The sequence below is a fragment of the Gasterosteus aculeatus genome, chromosome 17 (genome assembly GCF_964276395.1).
Source record: "Gasterosteus aculeatus chromosome 17, fGasAcu3.hap1.1, whole genome shotgun sequence".
Lineage (NCBI taxonomy): Eukaryota > Metazoa > Chordata > Actinopteri > Perciformes > Gasterosteidae > Gasterosteus > Gasterosteus aculeatus.
The window spans coordinates 5462660-5475112 of NC_135705.1; positions in this window are offsets into that span (position 1 = coordinate 5462660).

Consider the following 12453-nt stretch of genomic DNA (forward strand, 5'->3'; position numbering starts at 1 on the left):
CTTGTTTAACTTGTGCACCAGATATACGCCGTCGGGGGGGACCCATCTAAGGCACTGCAGCATTTAGACCTTAAACGCTGCAATTTCGCTAATTAGAAAATGATACCGCGGATTAGAACTTGCCAGGCTCACCCAAATGGTTGGCACATAAAAATGAATAGTGCTCATAAACAACTCTATGTTTGGGAGAAGGTGCGTGTTAAAAGTGAGAGTGCGCTCGCTGAAGATGTGGACGGGCCCGCACACATAGAGCGAGCTACTACACACGGGACATTCCTCTTAGTACAACAGGCTTTAATTTAATGACAGTAGCCTGCTGGGTATTGTTCCCAGCTGGCTAGTAAACGATGTGTGACTTTGCCACCTTTCGTTATAGGAAAGTGATCATAATCCAAAACGGATTTTAATGACATTTAATGTTGATGTTATTCAATTCTTATGAGAGGGAGACACGAAAAATAGCAATTTTCCCACAGACTTCTGAGCCATCGGACCTAATTCTTACAACCAAAGGAGTCGCCCCCTGATGGATATTTGAAAGAATGCAACTTTAAAGCACATCCACATGTTTTCGCTTTTCATAATGAGAGAACTGCTCAATTCCAGCAGCTTGATTTGCACTTATGGAGCCTTAAAAGAGCCCCGCAAAAAATGTAACAGCACGGAGGTCTTTCTAATTCTAATTTTACCATAATAACACGCTGCGTCGAGGTTCACAACAAAGCCCACTCCTGTCAAAGCCATCACACTGAGATGCTTCAATTAAAAGCACATGGCCGTCTGGCTAAGAAAGGGAAAGTCGTCTTCACTGAAAGGCGGGCAATCACAACACCTCCTACGATATCATGTAACTTCACACTTTGTACTTTTGCCTGTTGCGTGAGTGTGTGTGTGTGTGTATTTGTGTGTGTGAAGCGTCACGCTACCAGCAGTGGATTCGACATAAATCTTCCGAATCTTTCTTTTTTTTTTCTCTCTCCCTGAGGCTGCAGGAGCAGCTGTGTTGTTCTCTTCTCCGACGAACGGCACACCTGTGATCTGCAGGTGGTTCATCTGGCAGCGGAGCCGGGAACACCTGGCCCGGCAGAGATAGAGCCTCCGGGCTTCACTTACTCTGTCTGCGTGTCTGCGTGTGTGTAAATGTGTGCGCGTAATACTTTTTGCAGTTTCTGAAGGGCTCAATTAAAGCAGAGGGAAGATAACGGCTGGATCCGTTCACACACACACACACACACATTCAGGGGCCCGTGTTGGCATTTCCCAAGGTGAAGCCTTGTGGCTGTTTGGGCTTGTCAATGTTGCAACCCAATCCTCAATCTGTGTGTGATGGAGAGGGGGGGTGTATTTACAGTTTTACTTGTTCTTGTTCTATTTCATTTGCAGACACAACAGATCCAAACTACGCCTCCGTTTGTCTTCGGCGCCGTCTCCGCCCGGGTTTTCGCCGGGCCGAAAACACCTCCGACCCCGCAGAGCGTGGGGAGCGTGGCAGCACCTGCTCCGCTGTTGCTCCGCAGACCCACCGCGGGGACGACACGTCGCTACAGTCCTCTGCTAGGACAAACCGGCAAAGACAACAAGCAGGGACGCCAGCTGAGGACAAGACACATAAACAGTGGTGCATTCCAGCCTGGGAGCAAGAGCAGGCGCAGTGCAATGCAAGTGTGTCTGCGTAGCAAGAGGGCAGGTCCCAGATCTGTGACAGCAGGAGGCCCAGCAGGAGGGACATCAGAGACGGGACAGATGAGGTGAACTTGACAAGAGTCATAAAAATCATAAAACTGACTCTGAGAGCTGATATTGGCTTAGGCTACGATCCTCTGTCACAGTCAGTGTGTGTGCGAGTGTGTTTTTTGTGTGTCTGATAAAGTGAGACGTGACCGAGGCCACGCATCATCTTTTTCTTCTTGTGTCGGGGTGGGAAGCGTTCATTATCTGGGTAGGACATGTGTTTCGGCTAATAACTAGAGAAATGTTACTGGGAAAAGAAAAAAGGCAAACGAAATCTGTGCTCCGATTCGGCCGAATTTACCTGAGCTGCGGGTACATTCAAACATACAACATACATGTTGATTATTCTTTTATGTGTGAGGCAACACACGGCTTGACTTAAACATTTCTGTTCCGACATTAAAAACAAAAAATGCAACAATAAATATATGTATATATGTACTAAGCAGCGGATCAGCTGCAGTTGGGACTCTTTTGCGTGGCTGCGAGCGAGGGTGGAGCGAGGGTGGAGGGAGGGTGGAGGGCGACGGAAAAGGAAAGGGGGGACAGGGACATGCGGAACAATGAGGGACGGGTGGAAGGAGGCCGGACGTCAGAGAGAAACAGGCGCCGAGAGAAAGAAACGCTTGAGAAACCTCGGGCGTGGAGCAAAAGGGGGGAACCAATACGAACTCCTCTTTGTCTGAGCCAGGGGGGAAATGATGGAGGGGAGGGGTGGGAAGGGGGTGAAAGGTCTTTTTTTGCCTGATCATTCTGATTCCCTCTGAAGTGAAGGGCCCTTTTATTCCCACCCAATATCCCTGCGCTTTGAGTAGAAGCCCGGATAAATGCCTGCACACAACCCAGGGACCCGCCTGCCCCCAACCCTGATAAAGGATACATGTTTTTCTTTTCTCTGTGATGATTTAAATGAAACACAGAAGGAAAAAAAAATGAGAGGCTTTTATGCCACTTGGCTTAATTCTTCAAAATACGCAGAAGCGGCGCGAGACGTCTTTCTGGAGTAGTCGAATGTGTCAAGGCGATGTTTACGCTGCCGAGTGACACCTGAATGCAGAGGCCGTGGCGGCTGTTGGCAGCAGGGCAAAATGAAAGGGTTAACAGGGCTGGGACCCGCAATCACCAGAGAGAAACCGCAGGGCCGGGTTAATCTTTCGGAGGCGGAGAAGTGATGTTTTGTCAGTGGCGTGAGGGTGGAGGGGTGGGGGGGGGGGGTCGAACACGGACCCTTTAATAGCTCCCGTCTCCTGTACGGCTGGGTATTTCGGAGGATTGTTACCGCCGGTGGATACTAGGCGCAAGGTCACATCTGGATCCCATCCTCTGTGCAGTGCTGCACGGCAACCAGAAACAGCTGTGCAGAACTGGCTTCAATTAGCCTCACATTCTCCCTGACAGTTAATCCCTTTCTACTCCCCTTCTCCCACCTCCGCACCCCTTTTCTTTCTTTTTTTGCTTCAGGTTGCAACACAGTCTGAAGTAACAGACAGGGGAACGCAGTGTCCTGAATTGGAAACAGACAATGGGTCAGAAAAGCTCAGATGTCTCACTAAACACGGAACCTATCGCTTCGAAAAGACTCGCTGCGGCGGTTTGGTCTTCAACACAAGGGAATTTGATAATAGGATGCAGGGATTATATATTTCCTCTTCCTGTCAGTGGGTAGTAAACTTTTCATAACAATTAGGATTCATCGAAATCTCCCACTTTCACAGCATGCGATCCTTAACAGTAGACATGTGACACATGCAGTCTGTTTAACAAGCCATTTGATCACAAATCATTATTACTCAAACAGAAGATGCCGGATTCTTTGCTGCGGTTCCCGCATGTGGAGCACTGGGCAACAAAGTGACCCCATAAATTCCGCCTGGAAACGGTCTCCTTTCCCGCTAAAACCGCATTTTCATACACTTGGTAAGTGCAATCCAGCATTGCAGCACACTGACTAAAAATGTTGTCGGTCATGACTCATAAACCAAACTCGGCGTAAAGTGGTTCCACGACACACACACACACACACACGACTCAGCTGCACTGCGCAGGATTCAGATTGGTCCCGCGATAGGAAATGAGAGCCTGGTTTGAGGTAAAGGAACAAATCTGTTGAGCTTGATGAGCAAATCTGGAAGGTTCTGCAATCATTGTGGCCTTTGGGCCCAGAGTAAAACACTAACAGGTGGTGGTGCTGGTGGAAAAGACCCACGCAGAGACCAGAAGGAGCGAGAGGGATACTGGGCTCGCAGCCTGACGCACACAAGCACACAAACACACACGCACATCACAAAAAACGTAGCCGACCGCATGCAACACACACGAGACGAGCGATTGCGGCAAAAGAAAAACATGCAGCGTTCGGGGTCCATTTTCGAGAGACGTCGCTGAAACGACACGACGCACACAAACGCGTATCCATCCAACAGCCGACAAAGGGACGATGCTGTCAGGGAGGACAAATCCTTCAGGCTCCTTCCCCTTTACCTCACTGGCGAATTCTCCCACATGGCAAAACACAAAGGGCCCACGTCTGGCAGCGCTAACAGCCCACTCAAGCCAAAACCAATTAGGGTCTCTGATGCAAACCTGCAGGGTGGCTTTGTCATTTATTTCCCTTTTTTAATGTCAGAGGATTGGAATCTGACTCTATAACCGACCCCAAAGAAAGAGACGGGAAAAGGCCAAAGGGGGAAATGATCGGGGGTTCCAAATTATCCACATGTTTTCAAGAAGGGCCAATTGAATCAGTGGTGAATGGAAATGATTGACTAGTGTGCGCAATGTTGGGCTTACAAGCTCTTTAACACTTTCCCCCCCCAATGTGTACACACAGTATCTCAGCTTCCCAGAGGGCTATTTAGCCTTCTGCAAAAGCATCAAATTACCCCTAACTAAACAACGATTACGGTAAACACAGGGGGAACACACATATTCCTCTGTGGGTTGAACTCAGGTTTTCCAAATCAGGAATTGCTTTCAAACCCAGAATCCATTATGTTTAAAGTTGTACATTACAGTGCACACTCTGCTGCTCCCTTGTGGCAACCGTAGCCCAATCATCATCATCATCATCATCATCATCACCATCATCATCAGCGTTACAGTCCTCTCTTTTGTCATGGGACCATTGGTTTCTCTGCTGGGAAAAGGAGACGATTGGAGTCCCGGGGGGCGTGGCAGGGACACGAGGGGTCCTACAGGCGTGCTGCCGGGCCCTGCTGACCCCACTTGTGTTGCAGGACTGTACTATTGAACCTTGGTGTAAAGAAGGCACACACAAAAAAGGAAAGAAAGAATATGCATACAGAAAGGAAGAAAGAAAACCCGCCTTCTGGCATCAAGCAGAAGCTCCAGCCTGGTTTCACGCCGCCTGGTGTTTTTGTCTTAAAAAGTCCAGATGGTGGGAAGAGAGAGAGAGAGAGAGAGAGAGAGAGAGAGAGGGAGAGAAACTTTGCCTGGTGGATTAAAGGCTCCAAATCCTACACTGAATAGACACACAAACTGAAAGCTACTTTTCAATCAAATGGGAGCATAATAGCTGTCTTGTGGGGGCTATATGAGGGATAATGCAGCCAATAGAGTGTGTGTCATGCATAGTTTATCCTCACTCTTCAATGGATCCTAATGAGCGTAAGATCTCAGCGGACAAAGCAATGACTGAGTTTTTGTTTAGTCATTATAATGATTGGATATGATCTGAAGAAACACATTCAAAGGTCTTCTCGGAGGGCTGCTCTGGCAGAGGAATCTGAAAATAATAGGGTCCACATTATGAAGTCTAGATTTAGGCTGATTACGAAGCAAAGACCCGTGCTTAACATGCGAACGAGATCACGCGCGTATGGGTCGTGTTGACTCAGCGTGGCGTGTTATTGTGTGCAGGTGCCACGTAGCCCACCTGTGCATGAATAATAAATCAGGTAAAAGCAACACGAGCCGTGTGACGCACCATTCTGCACAGCGCGTCAGGCGCCATTTAAAGTTTACTCACTTTAAAGCAGCGGTCATTCCGACCATGCCCCTCGTATTATTTATGAGCCGTCTTTTCCTCTTTGCTAATAGGAGACTCTCTTGAAACGAATAGTCTGCCCGGAGACGATCGATCCCGTTCATCGCAAAAGGCATCAGGTATTCTTGCTCTTTATGGCGCGAAAGTGATTATGGGTAGGAGGTGGTAATTGGCAGCATTTAACACCCCGTGTGCGGCGGGGACGATTAAGTCAACAATAGGACCCCAGAAGCTCCACTCACGTAATCCTCACAGCAGACGCACTTCCATCGCCTTCAGCAAAGTCGTCGTACGACCTCGACTGGCTGTTGCCGTATTGATTCGGTGTGTCAGGGCCTCGCTCCCTCAAACTGTCATTGCCACGAGCAAAGGCAGGGAGAGCCCGCCAAACCCCAAATGATGGATTGAACTTGATCACGTCGAGGCCCCCGAGGGACAACGTGGGATTCACAATGTTGCGCAACGTAATCACGCATGAAGTTCCCAACACAAATTCAATACTGTGATCTGTTGAGCAACCCCCCCAACACACACACACACACACACACACACACACTAATGTGGATTCCATCCAAAGTCTCACGTGTTCCTCATCTTTACAAGCATAATATTTGGTCACTGGCTGAGAAGATTGCAAGCTACACCACCCTTAACGCACACACATCCTCCCTCGCCCACCCCCCACTACAGCCACCCACATATGCCACGCGCTCCTGTCCCCCCCCCCCCCCCATCCTCCACTCCCGCCAGGCTGCCACCTGCTCTCTGCAGCATGCTGCACAGCTGCTCTGCTACAATAACAGATTAAGGTCCACCGTGGCAGGCAGGAGTCATTACCTACTGCTCCTGCTATAGAAGAGCCAAGGAGCCATCGGCTACCGCCTCTGTCCCTGTAGAGAACACAGCCCCCCGACCTCCTTTTATTTTGTTGAGGGGGAGTGGGGGTAAAGCTCGAGGACCAAGGGCCACTAATTGTTTTGATGTGGAGCGCACGATTGGCCACTTGTCACCACTTGCCGAGCCGGGTTTCCTAATCAATGAAGGAAGGAGAAGATAAGTGATATTTTTCAGCATGGTCAGATATCTGCTTAAAAAGGGAGTCACCTATTTACCATCATCCAATCTTGAGCACTGAGAAACAGAGCCACACATGACCCATCTAGCCCTAACAAATGCTAACTCAAATTCATATTGTTTTCCCATTTGAGTTAGTTATTATTACGGAACTGGTTTTGAGCATTTGAGCCAAATTCCTGCTTTAAAATATTCCATACACTCATTTAAATGCAATCCAGAGATGAGGAATCAAAGTTACAGAGGAGTACTGATAGCGCCTCTGCAGTCGCGTCTGATGAACACAGTAACCGGCAGGTGCAGGCAATGCATTTGCTGCTTGCATGGACACAACAAAGTGAAAGAGATAACGCTACTTTTGAGCAACTTCTGTGTTTGCATGAACTACGAGAACACTCCAATTCTCATTTGAAATAAACAATTTTTAAAATGTATTTTTGTTCAACATGTAAATCCATTAATTCGGCGTAACTGAAATCTACATGTGGTGAGTGAGCCGCCGATACAAGGGATCAATCCAGACTAAACCTTCGGTTGTGACAACAATGTCCCATCTAACTCATCTTGTCAACAAGCTCGGTGACAGGTTAACAAAGAGATGACTAGTCAGTTAGCAGGAGGCTGGAGTCAAAGAAGGAACCGGCTCAGACGGTGGTGGGATTTGCCCCGGCCATTATGGTCTCTCTGCGTGACAGCTGGCCGTTAGCCCCCCCCCCCCCGTCCTCCGTCGCCTTTCAGCGTCTTTGTCATAGCTCCTTTAATCACACCAGCAGGACTGTTACACAGCAAATCAGCTGACCTGACCCACTGGCTGATTGTCTGAACGTATATAACCCGCACTGGGCACCGAAAACAACTCGCCTGTGGAGAATTTAGCATCTGATTCCCTCTGGTGTTAGCGAAAACAAATAATAGCCAGAAACACAACTCCAATGTTGAACTCCAACGAACCGCTCTTTGTCTTATTGCAAACCGTAGTAAGAGTGTGAACCTTTGAGAGGATAAAAATAAACGGATGGAGGTATCTGGGATTTTCGCTGGGTCACACAACTTGCAAGTCGTCTTCTACATCACCAATTCTTTAATGCACCATCTCAAAAAAAATATATATATATACATACATATATATATATATATACATACATATATATATATATATATATATATATATATATATATATATATATTAGATAATTTATATGACACAGGAAAAAATACATTTGTACTTTTCACTTTGAGCAAAGTTGTCATGAAGCTCTCCCGTATTTTTCTTCTCTGTATGCAATCTTTTTTACCCGTCCACCGTGGACTCCTCAGCCCTAAACAGGAACTGGCTACGCCCCCCCCCGCTCAGTGTGCTGAGTTAATCACTGCCTTGGAGACAGCCGCCGGTGCCAACAATACCATGAAAAAGATGCCATGAATATATGAGCCCACACATTTACCCTTTGTGAGTTCAACGCGGCTCTCCGTGCCCTCTCCACTGTACAGCGGTTAACCTGACAGATCCTCAACCCCCCCCAGAGGGAATGTTTCCTCCTGTTAGTTGCTCTCTCACTTCACTGTACTGAGTCAGGGGGGGGGGGGAGTCATTAGCTGGGACTGTTTACCCTTCTTTCTCAGCAGTCAGGCCATCTGCGTGAGCTCTGTAGGCTGCGTACGGCCTGGCAGATAGGACACCTCCACAAAACCTGTTCCCTTCTATCCATTGTTTCAGTCGGCTCGATCCAATCTCATCTTGGCCCCTTCCGCCGTGCCCAACGTCTAATTCCCTCTGTCGGCTTTTCACCATTTCGCTCTGCTCGCCGATCCTCTTCATTGCTTATTCCTCCTCACCTATTTCGTACATCTCCCTCGCCCTCTATGCAACTCCAGGTACATATACCACTACTACAACTCCAGGTACATATACCCTCCGCCTGGCTCTCCCATCCTCTCCTCCTGTCGCCCCCCAACAGCTGACGGACCAGACACTGCCTGGTGGTGACACTTCACCCACGCTGACCCGAGCCAGATCGTTAGTCCATGTGGGAGCCAGAGCCAGGGCCAAGGCCAGGCTTTTCTGGTGTGGGGGGAAGGGGAAGGGGAGGTGGCGGAGGCCAGCAAGATGGCCCTATAGTCATCATAATCATTCATTGCCTGCTGGTCCTTCTGTCCTCGGCCTCCCCCCTACTCCTCCTGCTTTTGTGTCCCCCCTCATGTCGGGGGCCACGCGACACGCGTATCAGCTGAAGCCCAGGATGGTCGGAGTCAACGGGGTCAGGCGGCAGACGCCTGGTTAATTCCCCGGGGGGGGGGGGGGGGGGGGGGGAACGGAGTGCTTACGTCAGCTGACACAAACGGCTGCTGAAAGGCACCGATAGAGACCGCCGCACGTGCGGCACAGTCACCGTCTTCGTCGCACTGACACGGGACAGATTGTGCCGTGCGCAGATAGCGTGCGGCAGCCACAGCAGGATTGTTTTGGGATCTTTGGCGTCGGGGGCATTGGGTATGTCAGACGAACAGATAGATTGGTATTAAAAAAGGAGGAGGGGAGATTGTAAACACATGACCAGATGGAGGGAGAGATAGCCCTATTATGTAGATCCTTCCATCCCTCAACCCTGTCTCCTCTCGTTCGCTTGGATCCCATATGCATATATACCTTTACATTATTCAGTAGGCTCTAATGAGAGTAACTGGACGGGGTGGGGGGGTTAGAACAAAATGGTCGAGGGGCGGTTTTAGATGGCAGAAGGTGGGCCACAGGTGTAGAAGCCTGAGACTTATTCTTCTGTTTGACCTCTCATTATCACCCCAGAGTTCTCATTCATTATTGTCCCGTGGCCCCGGGTGTTTAGGGAGCGTGGTGGTGTCTATACCGCAGTCTGTTCACTGCACATGTCATTCATATTTTGAGAATAAATTATTCCATATTTTTTAATCCGTTATCGTCTGCTCGTCTCTTTGTCTTCTGAATTCTATCCATCTGTCTTTCTGTCTTTTGACCCCAATCCCTTCCTGCCCTATCTCCACATTTCGACCACATTTCCGGAAACTCTTCTAATGGCCTGGCAGGTACTTATCAATTATATGATTTGCAGCTGCTCATCTCTCATGTTTGAATGAAAAAACAACCCTACTGTCACATCTGCATATCTCTCCTCCGTTTCCTCTCAATCTGTTTATCTTTTGGTCTGCGGTCTGTTCAGCTATCTATCCAGCAGCCTGTCCTTGACGGCCTGGAGTGGAGGGGGTCTGGTCTGTTGTTGCAGAAAAACAGGTGGGGCAGGCTAACAGTCAGAACAGACTTGAATGACACACACAAACGCGCACACACACAAACACACATGCAAGCTGCAGGCAGTCAGCCGCTCAGACAGCAGCCCATATGGTGGACCTCTGGAGCTGTTGCCCTTCGCAGAGAAGGGGAGGAATGGATGGAGGGATGCAGAGATGGTTGCAGGGTGGCAGGAGGAGGCAGAGGGAGGGGGAAGTTGAAATTAATCAGCAGGCCACCCCAACTGTCCACTGTCTTTGGGGAGTTGAGACATGCATATATGTGGCTGATTGAACCGGGGGAGGAGGGACGGCAAGTGGGGGTTGGAGTGTGTTCAGTATTTGAAGTGTCTGTGTACCTTGCTGTTGGCGGACTTAACATAAGGTTTTTTTTTTATTCTGACACTTGATATAATGTATTTAATAGATTTACAAAGACATTATTGGGCATTTTTAACTTTTAAACCACTATTGCAATTACCTGAGCATCTTAGAAACACTATAAATGTCCACAAACAAAACAATAAAAATGTTTTTTTTATGTTTTTTATGGTAAAATAACAACAAATACAAGTGTGTTTTAATGTATATTATTTTCTTGTGGGAAAGTTATTTGTTTCTACACCTCTGCATTCTTTGTCATCTATATTGTTTTATATTTTTTCCACTTAATTCAATCAGTGCTGAAGAAATATTCCGATTTTCTATTTAAGTAAAGCACTTCACTGCAAAATATTTAGATTTCACAAAAAAGACCTGCATTGATCCTCGTACTTAACAATTAGAACTATTTGCAACTCATATTTTTTCTAGGATTGTTCTTCTGAAGATACCATATTATATATATATTGTATTATTAATTCATGTCATTGACGCATTGTTGTTGTTGGTCGAGCTAGGAATAATTTCAAATATTTTATATACCGCTGGGTAGTCAAATGTATAACAGTGCCACATTACATGATCACTCCTGTTTTGAATTAAAATATAACTACATGTATATACAGCATGTTCACAATGTATAAAATATGCTGGACAACAGCCAAAAATTAGTATTATTGCCAACATACTTCTAGAGGTAAATATAGTTCAATAGAATAGAAACTTTTCAGTGCATTACATCAACTCTAAATGTGTTTTTATGAGATGACATTCTATTATTTTGTCTGTTAGAGATCCTTGCAAATCCTGATGTTCCATTCACCAAAGCTTTGAAAAAAAATGTATATATATGTATATAAAAGAGCCTGGTACTGTGAAAATGAGGCTGGCCACCTGCCATTCACATCACAAAGCAATAGACTGACAGATGTACAGACAGGAGGTCAGATGGTCAAACGCTTGGTCTTAATGCTAAACATCATTAGGTAGATGCACGGCTTAAGGCCGGCACCGACATTGTTGCTGAGCTGTTAGTAAGTGTTGTTCTACTGATGTGCTAAATAGTACACGTAATGTGTGTGTGTGTGTGTGGGGGGGGAGGGGGGGGGGGGGTTCTGAACAATGAGTTTACAAACAATGGTGAACGTTTATGGGGGGGGTGTTAAACAACCGTATTGATATCTTTGTTAGACGTGTTTGTACCCGTCTTGCACATTTTAACGAGACCGCCTGGTTGAGTCTGTGTATGTATTTGTCTGTTAATGCTATTTTAGGCCGGTCGGGGGCACAAAACTTCCAGTTAGCAGTTGTTATTTTGCAAAACAGTATCATCAAAAAAATGTATATCAGTTCTCACTGGAGCTGCTAGACAATGCTCGCTCCAACATTATCATGCATGTATTCATGAGTCCACCTAACCAGCTAACCATGTCCCTGCAGCAGTTACAAAGCCTTTTTCTTTTTGTGCAAAACGTTTGAATCGTGCACATTTCACATACTTTCACCTAAAGAGTTTAAAGGAAACATTACATTTTGTTCTAACATGTCATTTGCAAGTGCCCTCATCATCAAAAATAAATCATTTTGGTAGAGAACATAACTTTTGCAGATTGAGGACTTCCGAATGCAAAAAAAAAAGATATTTCATAAAACAAGACCTCTGTGAATGTAACCCAAATTTAGTGTTTCTTAGAATCCTACATGACTTGAGTTCTATGCAGAGCCGCATGTATTTTCACTGTATGCGTGTAATAACTGTGGTGCATTTAATCCTGGGACAGATTACTGTAGTGTGATGTAGTATTTTAGTTGATGGCAGAGTAATTGTCTTTAATCTATGTTTAAGAGATTAATCTATGAATGACATTAAGATCAATCTTGGTAAAAGGCGTCCGCAGGGTCGGATAAATGACACTACTGCAGTCTGGTTCTAATTTTGGCATTTAGTTGTTTTGTATATTTATTTATTTTCTATTGTGGTAGAACAATTAATACATCAC